Source organism: Aedes aegypti, chromosome 3 (genome assembly GCF_002204515.2).
Source record: "Aedes aegypti strain LVP_AGWG chromosome 3, AaegL5.0 Primary Assembly, whole genome shotgun sequence".
Classification (NCBI taxonomy): domain Eukaryota; kingdom Metazoa; phylum Arthropoda; class Insecta; order Diptera; family Culicidae; genus Aedes; species Aedes aegypti.
The window spans coordinates 45876164-45893460 of NC_035109.1; the positions used below are offsets into that span (position 1 = coordinate 45876164).

Consider the following 17297-nt stretch of genomic DNA (forward strand, 5'->3'; position numbering starts at 1 on the left):
TGCACTACCCGCCACCGTCATTCGATGTGGCTTCATTCTCCGTCGAGAAATTCTTCATTCCTCGCCTACTCTTCAGAACCGACCATAAAAACACACAAAAACACAAAGACAAAAACAAACCGCAAAAACCCGTTCGCTAGTTTGTTATTAACGTTCCATAAGCTTCCATTCGGCCAACACATTTAGCGCCAGTCGCCAAACACGAACCAAACCGCGAGTCGAATCCGAGGCTTGTTCGCGGATTGCTTCGACCCGATTGCTACAGCTGGGCTCATTTGTTGGTATTTTCCACCCGATCGGGGTAGTCGTGGAAACGACGGCCCCCGACCGCGGCCCGAAGACCCAACGAACGTTGTCCAGGTGTGCTACTGCACACCTTGAGGCCGGGGTCTTCGGCAGCGCACTTTCAGTGCGGTTTTGGTTGCCGTAGTGTTCGGAGACTTGGGAACAGGTTTCGTACCTTGCCGCGTGGTGCGCTCGCGTGTTTCATTCAGTTCTGCTATTGCAGTCGCGCGTTGTTTTCATTACTGTGAGTGGTCTTTGGCGTGTATCGCGTGCTGTTGATCCGTTTTGTCCAGAAAGGGCCCGCTTGGCCTACTGCTTGTGGGGTTCTTTGTTGTCCTGTTAACGGGTTTTTACCTTGGTTGCTAGGGTTGCGCGTGGAGTCAGTGTATTCTTGGATCCAAGGAATTCCTTCATTAGTGTCCACGTGAGAGTGTAACCTCAGCAGCCAAGGTTCGCCAGGTTGTGCTCATAAAACTCTCATCAACCCTCATCGCTTGGAGAAAATCGATCGAAACGCGTTATGAATTTTGTCGCTCTCGTTTTTTGTTTTCTCGTTCGCTGTCGCCCCGTGCGTGATCGATTTCACCTAGTTTCGAACTCGGAGTGACGACCTCGCTGCGCCTGCTGCGGGTGATTTCGGCCACGGTGGAGCAAAAAAAAAAAATAGCGGCGTGGTGCATCGGCGTGAAATAAGTGGACAGCCGAAGAAAAATTTGACGTAACATTTTCTCTCTGTTCGCCTTGCCAGTCAACACTTTTAATGTCTGTAGTGTGATTAGCCAATTGAGTGGATTAATAAGGGAAGCATATCGCGAGTGCCCCGGAGAGCACCCAGAGGCATACGTGGTCAAGTGCCCAAACAAACCATCGAAGAAAAGGAAAACAAACACAAGAACAAACAAATGGTGTAAAATCGATTGGAGGAACGCTCTGCTTGCATCCAAGAGGGGAAATTTGATCGATAAATATTGCAGGTCGTTTCCGTGTGTAACACGGGGAGAAAGATTGGAAATTTGCAAGCCTTTGGTAACATGTAACATCATCAAAAAAGACCTGCCGAAGAAACTCTTGGATTGCTTTTTGAAGATATATTTTTTGCTGCGGTTGCTGCGATTGCGTTTCGGTGGATTATGATGATTGGTGATGTATAGTTGGAAAATTGAAAAGTGTGAGCCAATAAACAAATATGTGATGCAGCTGGGAAAGTGGAATGTGAGTGCTTGCTTGCTACGATGTGTTCGATCAGCATCAAGCGCGCAGAGGTATGCCAGGCTAACATGAATTCGTGCTAATGAGTCGGTTATTTGCTGCACCAAGATGTAACTTTGCTGGCTATGCTCATTTTTATTTTTATTATATGTTTATTGAAGCTACTCCGGTCAAGTGAGTAGCAAGTAGTGCCAATAATTATTATCAGTCGAAGCTAATGAAGCGCAACAGCGAACGTGATGCCATCGTGCAGTCGCGAAAATGACAACAATTGGCCAGTTATGCAAACAGCAGATCTATAAGGTGTCTACAGTTAGTGGCCGTAACTAAAAAATGGTGTTGACATTGGAACGAACCCAGTAGAAATGGGACCGGATGAATGGAACGTATTCCGGCTTGATGTGGGTTAAAGGACTGTGCTGTCTCGCGAGGCCTGTTTGCTGATCGACGTGTCACAAAGTGACGTGCGAGTCACATGACACAGCTGATGGACGGACTGTTATCATTGAGACTGTGCATGGTCAAGGGCTTCGGTTGTTGATCTAGATGCACATTATCAGACTGATCAGTTGGCGATGGGATTAGTTAGCCGGTTAATGATCTTCTATGTAAGTAATCGAATGATGGTTGATTTGATACATTTTTTATACAATATTAGTAATTATGGCAAATATTCTTCGTGTAAAAAGAACTTTGGAATGCTTCTCGGATAATGCACCTATTTCGTTATTAAGATAAATATCTAACAATATACTTCTTAGTAACTTCAACCGCGTGTCCCTATTATACAACAATAGAAAATCTGATAAAACAGTATGTTTGTGTTAATTTTCCAGAATCTGCCATTGTAATCATCGTTATCATCGAAACTTCAAAAGCAAAACTGAAAATTATTCGATGGAAATGTGTTCAATGTGTTTCTGGTGGAGAATAGAATACAGTGAACGCATTTTCATGGAAAGTTACTTGATTTTGACGGTAAAAACTGCTCTACAAAATTCTCAAATCAATGACGGATTATGCACCCTTAAGGTGAAGATGAATCGAAGCCAAAGTTTAAATTTTCAAGAGCACGGATCTGGAGAACCAAACAACCGATAGAGCTGAAAACCTAATCGATTGGTCACCACCAGGTAGTGATCAATCGATTAAGTTTTCAGGTCAAACAGATGTTTGGTTCTTCAGATCCGTGCTCTTGAAAATTTGAGGTTTGGCTTCGATTCATCTTCACCTTAATAAATTTCTGGAACGCCTGCAAGAAAATGAAAATCAAATTTTGTACTACAGTCATGCCTCCATGATGTTGAGTTGGCTTTTCAGTCATGACTAAATTGAAAACTACTTTTTTATTTTGTCCAACGTTTCGGTCCGTTTGGGACCTTCTTCAGGGACGCAATTGTTACAATTGATGGGCTAAAGAACCTAACATTTACTTTATATCGACTAATGGAACCATACTTAAGACAAAAAATCATGTTTACTATGATGGTTTCTAGAAACAGCTTCACTACAGTATGTACAATGGCTCAATTTCATATTCGTACAGGATACTGACGTCACATCAAGTAAGTTAAGAACTATTAAACAATATATTGAGTTTGAAATGCTTCATCTATAATGATGGCCATAGGTGTCATCTATTATTTAACATTCATAAAATGTTCCATTTATACTGAATTTGTGTCTAAAATTCATCCAATCCCATATTCGTACACTTATAACAATCTTAACATACAACAATCAAAACTGAATTTTAATGCTCTATTTGATTGCTCAAGTCCAATATTTCGTTGTTCAGACGTAGTAAATAATATTTGGGCAATTTATAAGTGGACATATATGAAACTTAGGTAAAGTTATTAGAAACACCAGCTTTTCAATGATTTTTGTTATAAAATTCGACAATTTTAACAATAGTGTTAATTTTTGTGGTTGGATTATATCTAAATTTATTTTACAGAAAGAGTTTTGGTTAAAATATATTCGGTTCACATAAACCATAAGAAGTTTTTATCCCTCATGAGTTTAGAAAATTGTTATGTCATAACTTAAAAACTCTTCTAAAATGTTATTTTCAAACAATATAAATCAAATTTTCGTTCTAAACTACAGTAAAAGTTTAATTTCAAACTTGTCTGTAGAAAGAATTTCAACTTCGAACTTCGATATACAACAATGCACCCTACACTATGCTGTACACACCTTCACATAATTGATGTTGTCTCAATATTCAATTATTTTTGAACTCATATGCAAAATATACTCAAAATAGGACCCTATACTGCGGTTTATTGATTTTATAATAAAAATACAAAATATTTCGATTGAGTGGAGAACATTGTATTCTGAATTGAGAATGTATTCTGTTGTTTTCAGCATTTCGAATAACGCATGTGTTACGTTTACGGCAATAATATTTATTCTATCGATATTTATGATAATGTTTGGTAGTACAGGTCGGACTCGATTATCCGGAGTATCGATTTTTTTTTCACTCCGGATAATCGAATCATTCGGATAATCGAATCACTAAGGAAAAAATGATATCTTTGGTAAAAGAAAAAAAAAATTATCTATTTTTGTTATTTTTTTTTTTTTTTTTTTTTTTTTTAATTTATTAGTATCATTCCAAACATTACATTCATTATTTCTTATATCTAGGTGTTCTATGTTATTAGACAACACTATCATCCTAATTTGGTAAAACAAATCTAAGATTTTATTAACATTTTGTTAACAACATATTACATTTCATTTGCCGTAGCAGTTCAGATTTTTTACAGGTGAGTTGATTTCACCTGCTTATAAGAGAAAAAAAAAGTTTTTAATATACTTAACCTAACTTAACCTAAACATATAACGCATTAATCGTGGCAATAGAAGATTGTAACGATTTTTGCCTGAAATTATTGATTATTTTATTTGACATTTGTTCCAATGTTTCAACATTGGATATCCTATGTAACTCATTGGTACTATACCAGGGAGGAAGCCTCAGAATCATTTTCAAAATTTTATTTTGAATTCTCTGCAGAGCTTTCTTCCTGGTATTACAACAGCTAGTCCATATTGGTACAGCATACAACATGGCTGGCCTGAAAATTTGTTTGAATATCAAAAGCTTGTTCTTAAGACAAAGTTTTGATTTTCTATTAATAAGGGGATAGAGACATTTTACATATTTATTACATTTGGCTTGAATGCCCTCAATGTGATTTTTGAAAGTTAAATTTTTATCAAGCATGAGCCCTAGATACTTAACTTCATCTGACCAATTTATTGGAACCCCTCTCATCGTGACAACATGTCTACTTGAAGGTTTCAAATAAAGAGCTTTTGGTTTATGTGGGAATATTATTAGTTGAGTTTTGGAAGCATTAGGAGAAATCTTCCATTTGTGCAAGTATGAAGAAAAAATATCCAAACTTTTTTGCAATCGACTACAGATGACACGCAGGCTTCGTCCTTTGGCGGAGAGGCCTGTGTCATCCGCAAACAAAGATTTTTGACATCCCTGAGGTAACTCAGGTAAGTCAGATGTGAAAATATTGTATAATATTGGTCCCAAAATGCTGCCTTGGGGAACACCAGCTCTTACAGGAAGACTTTCAGATCTGGAGTTCTGATAACTAACCTGAAGTGTACGATTTGACAGATAACTTTGAATTATTCTAACAATGTATGTTGGAAAATTAAAGTTTTTTAATTTTACGATCAAACCTTCATGCCAAACACTGTCGAATGCTTTTTCTATGTCTAGAAGAGCAAGACCAGTATCAGGTATCAGAAGGCAGGCTCCAAAGGCACGTTCCCCGCCATTTGGGAGATTTGTGCCATCGCCATATTTGAGCCTATTTCATCATCTACCCGATGGGAGAGGAAAGGGAAGGGAAAGATGGGAGGAAATAGGAGTGGGGTCCCTTGAAGAGGGAAAATCGCATAAGCGAAATGAGAGCATGTAGCTCCATACCACAATGGGTTCGAACAGCGCCCTAAAAAGGGCACTGCAAAACGCATGAGCGTAAAGAGAGCCTATAGCTCATTACCACAGCGGGTTAAGAATAACAGAATGTCCTGATGATTCAGGCTTCTGAATTCAGTTTCACTTAATAAATCTATACCAAATAATTGGAAACGCATTTGCGCATAAACTGGACAGTTGCATATCAGGTGATACGAAGTTCCATAATCGGAGTCACAACTATCACACACAAATGAGACAACACGCTGAATATTTGCCATGTGATAGTTGAGCCGGCAGTGGCCTGTAAACGCTCTGACCAAGAGACTGCAATTCTGCTTTGACAGATTTGTTAAATACTTCGCCACCCTTGGAGATGGCTCAGTTATGTACAATTTTGTTTGACGACACGACTCCAAACTATTCCAATATTGCTTGTGCTGAGTTGCAGCTTTAGAATTAATCTGAAGCTTCACCCAGCACTTCGAAATTGGAATAGCCGGCTCAGGGCCAATGAAGTCATGCGATGCTCCATCGCGAGTTAGCTCATCAGCCAATTCATTTCCAGCGATGGAAGAATGGCCAGGTACCCATACAAGGTTTACAGAGTTGACTGAATTCAGTTCCTCAATTTGAGTTCGACATGCGCTAACAAGCTTCGACCTTGAGTTGGCCGAAGCAAGAGCTTTTATAGCAGCCTGACTATCTGACATACTTTACAAACAGCCAGACGTCCACTTCTCCTGTGAAGGGAGTTGTGTAGAAAATTTACCTATAAGCAAAATGACAAGCAATTATGAGATCACTCGAAGCAAGGACAATTGTGTCCCAACTCACCGGAAGTGGAAACATCCGAAATACTAGGATTTCCAATGGACGGAGAGAATCCATGGAATTTGGTCACAACCAATTCCCAGTGTATGTAGCGATGATTAGATAATGATTCATCATCTGATACATGCCAATTCGTCAACTTGTGACTGATTCTGTTCGAGCAGAGTATCATGTCTAACACTTCTTCACTAGCAGATACCATGAAGGTTGGGCAATTCCCTAAAATAAGTAATCCAAGATTTGAACTACTTAAGCACTTTATCAGACTGGAGCTTCTCATATTGAAAGCTGATCTTCTCCAGATGATGTGATGAGTATCAGCATCACTGCCCACACGGAACAGAAGGCCTTTTCATAGGCAGTGAACAACTCGTTTGAAATCATCCATTGGGATGGTTCATCATGTGGTAAATACACTTCATAACGAAAGACGTATTTCCTATTGAGGTCACCAACAGAAACATCAATTGTGACAGCACATACATCTCTGGTTGTTAACTCAGAAATGAGTGTAGCAACGATAGCGCTATTTACGAGCACGCATGCACGAGGCATGGCACGCGAGTTTGCCATTTCATTTTTCTGAAAGTAGCAAAAACTGGGTCCACAAGGTTACCTAGATAAAAGTTCACAAAAGTAAGGTTTTTGAACTAGCGCCATTTGAGCTGTAGCATTTGCATGAGTCTACAAAAATTGATCATTGCTGATGTTTTATGCTGAAGATTGGTCTAACAAAGCTATCCTAACCGTAGCCACTACCCAAACTAGGCAGGGTTAAGCTTTTCGCAATCTCAGAACGAAAAAGACCAGCAGCGAAAAAACCATATCGGTATCTCTTAAAAGTCGCCAAAGGCGAAAAGCACAGAACACACTGTGTAATACGCATAATGCGAAACCATAGAGGTGAAAATTTAAACTAAGCTACAACGTATTAATAACCCCACCCTTATTTAGCCTCAGGCTTGAGACTGAAGAAGGGCAGCCGATTATCTCGGAGAAACACAAGGTCACCTGCACCATTGCTCCGGGTAGCACAGGAAGGGCATAATACTGTAGAAGGCGCCCTGGTACTCCACAGGCTCCGTTTGCGGTTAGGTTTTATTTAGACCCCCCTAACCATTCATTCTTAGGCACGGTAAGCTTAAAGCCACATGAATTAGGGGTCACCTGTTAGGTGGACTTTTACCACCGGAACAGGCAGTCCGTAGTGTTAATTCTTAGCCAATTGAAACAACCGCTACCGACACTACGCGGCTATCTAGGCTGATCGGGAAAAGGAAGTTAACATTGATGATTAACTCCTGATGTGCCCAAACAGCCCAAGACAGATAACTTTGAATTATTCTAACAATGTATGTTGGAAAATTAAAGTTTTTTAATTTTACGATCAAACCTTCATGCCAAACACTGTCGAATGCTTTTTCTATGTCTAGAAGAGCAAGACCAGTAGAGTAGCCTTCAGATTTGTTGGAACGGATCAAATTTGTTACACGTAAAAGTTGATGAGTGGTCGAATGTCCATGGCGGAATCCGAACTGTTCATTGGCAAAAATTGAATTTTCGTTGATGTGGGCCATCATTCTGTTCAAAATAACCTTTTCAAAAAGTTTACTGATGGAGGAAAGCAAACTGATTGGACGATAGCTAGAAGCTTCTGCAGGATTTTTGTCTGGTTTTAAAATTGGAACAACCTTAGCATTTTTCCATTTGTCAGGAAAATATGTTAATTGAAAACATTTGTTAAATATATCAACTAAAAATGATAAGCTACTTTCTGGAAGTTTCTTGATGAGGATGTAGAAAATTCCATCATCGCCAGGAGCTTTCATATTTTTGAATTTTTTAATAATAGTTCTCACTTCTTCCAAATCAGTCTCCCAGGCATTTTCGAAAACGTTCTCTTGATTGAGAATATTTTCGAACTCCTGAGTAACTTCATTTTCAATTGGACTAGTAAGTCCTAAATTTAAATTGTGCGCACTTTCAAACTGCATAGCAAGTTTTTGAGCTTTTTCGCAATTAGTTAGTAATAATTTGTTTTCCTCTTTCAATGCCGGTATAGGCTTCTGAGGTTTTTTCAAGATTTTAGATAATTTCCAAAAGGGCTTAGAGCCGGGGTCCAATTGAGAAATTTTATTTTCAAAATTTTTGTTTCTTAAATCTGCAAAACGTTTCTTGATTTCTTTCTGCAAATCCTGCCATATTATTTTCATAGCAGGATCACGAGTGCGTTGAAATTGCCTTCTCCTCACGTTTTTAAGACGGATCAAGAGTTTAAGATCATCGTCTATAATCACGGATTCAAATTTTACTTCACATTTTGGAATTGCAATGTTTCTGGCTTCAACAATGGAATTTGTTAAAGTTTCAAGAGCATTGTCAATATCAATTTTAGTTTCTAAAGAAATGTTAACATCAAGATTAAAGTCAACATACGTTTCATATATATTCCAGTCGGCTCGTAAATAATTGAAAGTGGAGCTGATAGGATTGAGAATCGCTTCATGCGATATTTGAAATGTAACAGGGACATGATCAGAATCAAAATCAGCATGAGTAACTAATTGGCTACAAAGATGACTAGAGTCGGTTAAGACCAAGTCAATCGTAGATGGATTTCTAGAAGAGGAAAAACATGTAGGGCTATCAGGGTATTGAATTGAGAAATATCCTGAAGAGCACTCATCAAATAAAATTCTGCCGTTGGAATTACTTTGAGAATTATTCCATGACCGATGTTTGGCATTAAAGTCACCAATGACAAAAAATTTTGACTTATTGCGAGTTAATTTTCGCAAGTCAGTTTGAAGCCAATTAACTTGCTGTCCAGAGCATTGAAAAGGCAAATAGGCAGCTATGAAAGTATATTTACCAAACTGTGTTTCAACAGAAACACCTAAAGTTTCAAAAACTTTAGTTTCAAATGACGAAAACAGTTGATGTTTTATACGCCTATGAATGATGATTGCAACTCCCCCACATGCCCCATCAAGTCGATCATTACGATAAACAAAAAAGTTAGGATCTTTTTTAAATTTGGATCCAGGTTTTAAATAAGTTTCGGTAATAACTGCTATATGCACGTTATTAGCTGTAAGAAAATTAAACAGCTCGTCCTCTTTACCATTCAGAGAACGAGCATTCCAATTTAAAATATTTAAATTATTATTTGGATCCATTAGAAAAACGTAATCCAATAACAATTTTATTTGTAAATTTCACACCTACTTGGACTGCTTCAGTCATAGTGGTGGCTTTGAACATTGCATCAATCATTAGATTCAATTGTTCAGTTAGAAAATTAAAATCAGAGGCAGACATATCATCTGATGATTTCCCATTGGAATTTTCGGTAGACGAAGAAGCGGAGTTACCTGTGGCGGTAGGGTTTTTTCCATTTGATTTGAAACAAGTAGAATGGGTACTCATGGAACGAACAGGGGAAGAGTTCAAATTACCTGCTACGATATCGGCAAAGGATTTACCGTGGGTAGATACATTCGAAATTGAAAGATTCGAACGGCTACCCGACGGATTGAATTTTGTTTGTGAATGAGCATGATTATGATCTTCCTGGTGGGTATGATTCCTAATCAAGCGATCGTTAACTGAAAAATGAGCATTGTTCGATACTCTACCAGGCAAATTCCGGAAACGACCGTTATCGTAACGGATATTATCCTTCATCTGCTTGGCACGAGCCTCAACGACTCTTTTGCGTGAAATGCATTCCCAAAAGTTAGCTTTGTGAGGGCCCTTGCAATTGGCGCATTGAAATTTTCTGGTATCTTCTTTCACAGGACAGTCGTCCTTAGCGTGAGAAGAACCTCCGCAAATCATGCATTTAGCATCCATGCGACAATTTTTTGTACCATGACCCCACTTTTGGCACCGACGGCACTGAGTGGGGTTCTGGTAATTTCCTCCAGGTTTCTGGAAATGTTCCCACGTCACACGGACATCGAACATAAGTTTAGCTTTTTCTAAAGCTTTAATATTATTTAGTTCTTTTTTGTTAAAGTGAACTAAATAATATTCTTGAGAAAGCCCTTTCCGAATAATGCCAGATTGGGTTCTCTTTTTCATAATGATTACTTGGACTGGGGAAAATCCAAGTAAATCATTTATTCCATTTTTGATCTCTTCAGGTGACTTATAGTCATTTGAGAGACCTTTCAAGACGACTTTGAACAAACGTTCAGTTTTGTCGTCATAAGTAAAAAATTTGTGCTTCTTCTCTTCAAGATATCTGAGAAGAAGTTCGCGATCTTTAAGAGTTTCCGGCAAAACGCGACAGTCTCCTTTCTTTGCGATTTGGAAGGAAACCTTGATTCCCCTAATGGAGTTCAAGATCTCCTGCCTAAATCCCCCAAATTCGGAACAACTGACCACGATAGGCGGCACTCTTTGCTTCCTCACTTGAATCAAAGAGCCTGGGCTAGAGGCTGCTTCGATTTGGTGTTCGGAAAATTTGTCTAGAGCATCGAACTGATTGCTCATTTCAATACAATTATTCATTTCACCCTTGGAAGAAACTTCGCATTCCGGGGAAGCGTCCTTTCTTCCATTCTTGCCACGTGTAGTGACAGTTTTAAAACCAACTTTTTTGGAAGGAAGTAGTGAATTCAGAGATTCACCCTTCCTTTTGTTAGTTGTTGATACCATGTTTAATTAATAAACGAGAAAGACGTGACCTTCGAGAGGTTTTTTCCCTAGACGGTGTCCAAGAAGGATTACCACCGCTAGCTTTCGCCAACGGGTCCAACGAAAATTCGAAGGCACGGGTCCAAACAAGGATCGTAAAGGGATCAATAGTAGAAAAAATAGTACTGAAAAGTACTGTTTAAGTAGCACTGAAAAGTACCGTTTTTAATTTTAGCACTGAAAAGTACTGTTTGTGTAGCACTGAAAAGTACTGTTTTATTGCTTTAGGTAGTTTTTAAGAAAACTTCCAAGAGCAGAGAGAATTCGTGTACGCACAGCACGAAGGTAAGATGCGCACTGATTTTTGTTATTTAATTTATATAATGCGGTGGCGTAGCCAGAATTTTTTTTCTAAGAACGGTAGGGGTCTTTACAAGATTTTTTTTTTTTTTTTGACCAGCATACACAAAAAACCACTTTTTCAAACACCCTGTTCCTAAATACGTTCTAAACTGCAAAACCATTCATATTGTATATTGTAATACCAAATTGTCTCAGATTGATGCATACAAATTGAAAAAAAAGAACACCCAAAAACAAATTTCGGATAATCGAGTCTAAAATTCTGGATAATCGAATCCCGGATAATCGAGTCCCCGGATAATCGAGTCTCCGGATAATCGAGTCCGACCTGTAAAATATAAAATGTAAATAATTATTGCGCAATTCTCAGATAGGAACAATTACAATGGATAATGTACATCCATTTAAGAGCCAAACTGTAAGAAACTGACTAAAATTTTTGGTTTTAGATTTTTTATTGATGTAAAGTATGAAATATCGATAACCACTCGTTAGTACTCTGAAACTGATTATAAGTTTTTGAAACTCGTTCAGTATTCGTAGTAATCATTGTTAAGGAAATGAACTTGAAAAAAAACGTTATTGTTCGACTTACTGGATTTTTTTTAGCAAAAAAAAACACCGGAAAAGTGGTATTTTTCTTAAATTTACTTAAGTTTCAAATATGTCCGCTCATTATTTTTCCAAATGTACTCTACTACATCTGAACAACGTAATGAAGATATTGAACAATCATCTAGCACATCATCTAGAGTTTATGACTGCCGAGCAATAGAAGACACCTACGACCTTCGTAATTGATAAAGTATATCTAATTCCGTAAAACATTTAATGGTTTTAAACCTACTTGATGTGAAACCAGTGTCCCGTACGAAAATGAGTTTGAGTCACTGTATCCTTTGACAGATACGCGTATTTCGATCTCAACGGTGAGGCCGTCTTTAGTGTCGTGTACAAGTCGAGCACTGAAGACGGGCTTACGTTGATGTCAAACTACGGGTATCTGTCAAAGGATACTTTTATTTTTCTTCATTAGTATCATTCCAAACATTACATTCATTTCTTAAATGTAGGTGTTATGTGATAGATAACACTATCATCCTAATTTGGTAAAACAAATTTAAGATTTTATTAACATTTTGTTATCAACATGTTACATATAATTTGACGTAGCAGTTCAGATTTTATACAAGTGAGTTGATCTCACCTGCAGTCAAAGGATACTCTAGTCGAGAATCGGATTATTGAGTGATGTTAATTTTACGGGTTCTAATCTCTTAATTTTGTTATCGTATAATTGATTGAAAACGAATTCAATCTGTAGACTCATCACGTGACTTTAACAATTGAATATTGCTTATATCATCCTTCCCTGTGCAAAAAGTCATCGGAAAATGTTTTTTTGCACTTTCTCATCGTAATAGGATGATTTTCATGTTGCCAATCTGTCATGAAACGGCCTACTTTCCTGCACTGAAGTATGCAGTACGGGAATAGTCATTACTCAACGGAAACCAGTGCTGTAATGATTCATTACACAACGCTTTCTCATTACGCAACTGTTTGAGTTGCGCTATGAATCATAACACAACAATTTTCCAGTGATTGTAAAATAATGGTGAATGCATTCCGATACAATTTCTGATACCCTCAAGTGGTCACCTACGAAATTACAAAAAAATGTTGTACGTAACTCGTTGTAGAACTTAATTTTTACAGCACTCGTCGTAATTATCCTATAAACTTACGACTCGAGCTGTAAAAATCAACATTCTGCAACATGTTTCGTAAACCACTATTTTGCAATTTCTCATCGTAATAGGCTGTTTTTTTATTGCGCCAATCTGTCAAGAAACGGCCTACTTTCCTGCACTGAGGTATGCAGTGTGGGAATAGCCGTTATGCAACTGCAACCAGTGCTGTAATTATTCATTACACAACGCTTTCTCATTACGCAACTGTTTTGAGATGCGTAATGAATCATTACACAACAATTTTTCAGAAATTGTAAAATAATGGTGAATGCATTCCGGTCTTCTACGAAATTGCCAAATATGTTGTACGTAACTCGGCAAGCCTCGTAGGCTACATTTACGACTAGTGCTGTAAAAATCATCATTCTGCAACTTGTTCCGTAAACTACTATTTTGCAATTTCTCATCGTAATAGGCTGTTTTTCATCACGCCAACCCGTCATGGAATGGCTTACTTTCCCGCATTGTCGTAGGTATGAGTCAATTGCCTATCAGAAAAGCGTTTAGTAATAACTCATAACGCAACACATTTAAGTTTTTCCGCCCCGCCGTTATTTGCACTGTACTCGGAATAGCTTACTCTGGTAGGAGACCATCCAGGGCCACTTCCGCTGCCGTCTCAATATCAATCGGAACATCTGAATCGAAATCTCTCGTTATTTTGAATGATGATGCTATCTGAGCGATGGATTGAAAAATTGTGAGAATTGCTCAGTACAACCTACTACGATCAGGATTTTTCAAACATGGCTACGGACGACCATAAATCTGCACATGGAAAAATTGCTTTAAAATTATTCCTCAAGTAACCTTTCATAAAATTGCAAAAAATGTTGTATGTAACTCGGTGCAGAACTCGATTTTTACGTATGACTGCTGTAAAAATCTTCATTCTGCACCTTGTTACGTAAACTACTATTCCCAGTGAACTTTTCCATATTACTATCGGTTGGTAATATTTCCTGATGTTATATTTCGCATGGAAGATTGCTATACGCATTTGATATTTCAAGTTACATCATGACAGCTCACCTCATAATATAATTTGCCGAGGGGTGATTGAAAACCGATGTTCTTATGAATTTTAAAAACGTTATAAAAATAGTCCGAGTGCACGGAAAATATTGAATTTTTTGGTTCTGGTGTAAATTTGAACGAAGAATATATCCTTTTAGAGTCTTAGTAACTGTTTTAATGCGAGTGTCTCTTAAAAGTCTCTATTTTCAATTAAAGAGCGAGTTTTTTTTTCCTTTTTATGATTGCAAAAATCATGGTGCTCCAGAAAAAAAAACTTCAATGAACCTTCACGCGACTATTTTACAGGTTATACGTAAATTTCTTCTCAGATTACTCGACGAAAATCTTAAGAATTCTGCAAGTGATTTGTCCATTCTTCCAGGCAGGGCAGCATTTACGGGCAAGGGAGCCATGGCCCCCGGACCCCCACATTTTAGCCCCCATAAATGTTGACAAACATATCTATAGCTGAACTTTTAAGTATAATTAGAATCAATGCAATAGTTAATGCTTTTTCGAATAGCATCCATATGATTTTAAATATTCAATATTTTTTTAATGAACCCGTAACAATGAGCGCATTTATGCAAATAAATTCAATTCAATTACTTGGAACAAAATATTAGAACAACAAACTTCATGAATATCCGCGTTAAAATCTTTAAATATTTCTCTGAAGTCTTGAAGAATTTGGCATCAGGATTCACTGCAAACAAAGGAAAAAGGAGTTCTTGAGACCATTTTAATTAAAATAGCTACCTTAGAGACCTTCCAATTAAAATAGATACTTTTTGAGGACTTGCATTAAAATAGAGACCAAGTTTCCAGAAAAAGACGTGCTACCAACCTTACACGAATTTTCTCAATCCAAAACTGTTAAATAAATCTGTATGTTCAACAATAAGCATAATCGGAATTAAGGTACCAATATGAAGGGAATCATTAAATGAATTTTGTTGTTGACGAATATGCCGCAAAATCATTGAATTTAACTTGTAAACATTATTTCTTCAAATATATTAAAGATATTGAAGGAATAACAGTAGTTACTTGATTTTATCACGGCTCGTTTTTCTAGCACACATTATATCACACTCGATTTTGGCACCGTTTCATATTCGATTTTATCACGCCACAATAATTGTATGAAGTTCATACATTTTACATTGAAGAATGCCCCTAAGCAATTATCATATATCTTTTTGGCCCATCTCCCACGTGCTTTTCATTTCATTTGCTCTATTTCTGCAACTTATACCTCAAAATTTGATAAAAATTATATAGCAAAAAAATACATTTTCATTTTATCACGCTCCGGTATATCACGCCAATTTTTGTTAGATCCGTGATATAATCGAGAAATTACTGTATTAGTTACATGAATTCAATTTTGAAATTTATTCACGTTCATAAGGGGTCTTATAGCATTTTGTGTACGTTATAACATATTTTGACTTCTGATAATTTAAACCTTGCAAAGTGTTCAGTCTATTCTGAGCTATCAAAATATTTTTCGGGGAATATGGCTCCTACAAGACAATAGCGCCGAGCCCTCACATTTGTAAATTCGGCCCTGGTTGTCTCATAGAGTGACAATCTCAATAAAACCGAGCGACAGTTCGACAGTTACTCCAGTCGAGTTTCTTTTTTATCGACTCGACTTATAAAATAGAGCACTAAGTGATTGATTCATGGAACTAACAAATGTAATATTTTTTTTTCACTTAGGAAAAACGTGTCTTCAGCAAATTTGTATAAAAGGCCCAGAGACAATCGGTGGTAGACAACCGAGTCTCTGAATAGGGTTCTAAAGCTTTCGATAAAACATATTTTTTATATAACATGATAGTGTTTTCTGACTTACACTCATACACATTTTCTTTCTCTAATAACGGGTATGTCATACTCAAACTTCAAAATGGATCTAAATATGATCCTTGATACTTTTTACCATGTTTTAACACTGTCTGTCATTCCGAAAGAGATATACGGTAAATAAAATAAACCCGAAATTTGAGTTGAAACAAAGGGGTGTGAAAAAACCTCAAAACCAGGAAATAGATGTTTTTTTGGAGTTAAACCAACATAAAGCACTTAAAAACTGTGTATACCTGTGTTTTTGGTCTTAACTTAAGCGTTTGGTACTACCACAAGTGTCGGATTGTTTCGCGGTCTTCGGCAATATTCTTCATCGTAGAAATATCTATCGAGGTCTGTGTTTAGAATTTTTATAGAGGTCAATGGGCGACCTCTGGCGATTTTTCTTTGCAAAAGTAGGTTTTCCCATAGTAAATCCCATACCAACTTTGAACGGCTGGCGCGTAAATATAGTTTCACCGATCGAGCTGAAATTTTGCACAGTTGTTATGGGACCTAAATGCAATCCAAAAAGTGGACTGGAGCGAGAATCTAAATTTTGTCCCACACTAGTGTCCATCCATCCGGGAAATCCGGGAAAAGCGCGTAAAACCCGGGAAAAGCGCGTAAAACCCGGGAATCATAAATAACCGGGAAAAATACGGGAAATAGCCGGGAATTTACAGAATACACACGGAAAATATTTATTTCAGACATGAGAATACAAACCAGTTTGTTCCATTCGGAGTACTACGGACGAAATTGCCAAGAGGTGCGAGACTGTCTGACGACTCGCATTTTGCATCATGATTAACTTTTGCTGAGTTACTACACAGATAGTTAAACGTTTTAGCGAAATCCTGCAGAAACAATCGTTGGTTTCCTGGATTTGTCAATTTTTTCTTACTTTTTTTTACCAATAACTTGTGAAATGCTTTGAAGATTTCTGGCGGCAAGGCATTGAGCAGCATCCAAAAAGGTTTTATGGACTCTCATTGAGATTCTTGAATAATTTCGAGAAGGGTATTAAATTATTTCTGTCAAGATTTTTGGATTTCTATTAAGCGATGAAAAAAAAATCTTTGCAGGAATCCTTACGGTAATTCAGGGGTAATAGGCCAGCCGCTCGAAAATAATTTGAAAGATCACTTAGGTTTTTAGTAGATTCTAAGAAAGATCTAAGGCTAATTTTTTCTTGAAATTCGTGGAAGTAACTTAAAGTAAAGCTATGCAAAAAGGTAAAATTTTTTGAGAGGCCTGTTTTTCTATTGAAATCCTGGACAGTTTCATTACGATTTTTATTTGGCGGATTTCGGGAGATACTGATACTGATTCTTGGTGAATATTTGTAGTTGCAGTAGTAACAAAGTTGT

The 17297-nt window shown here is 37.4% G+C and overlaps 1 protein-coding gene across 7 annotated transcripts in view; it reads left to right on the top strand.

Annotated features, from left to right (window-relative positions):
- Window positions 1–393: 393 nt before the first annotated feature.
- The window catches only part of LOC5571415 (bicaudal D-related protein homolog), a 195988-nt gene continuing 179084 nt past the window's right edge, over window positions 394–17297 (top strand). For 3 of the 7 annotated variants that reach the window (XM_021853195.1, XM_021853197.1, XM_021853199.1), the window contains exon 1: window positions 394–603. The gene's annotated coding sequence lies outside the window, so the exon portion shown is untranslated. The remainder of the gene's footprint in view (window positions 604–17297) is intronic. The other 4 variants (XM_021853196.1, XM_021853198.1, XM_001653620.2 and 1 more) reach the window with 2 other exon arrangements.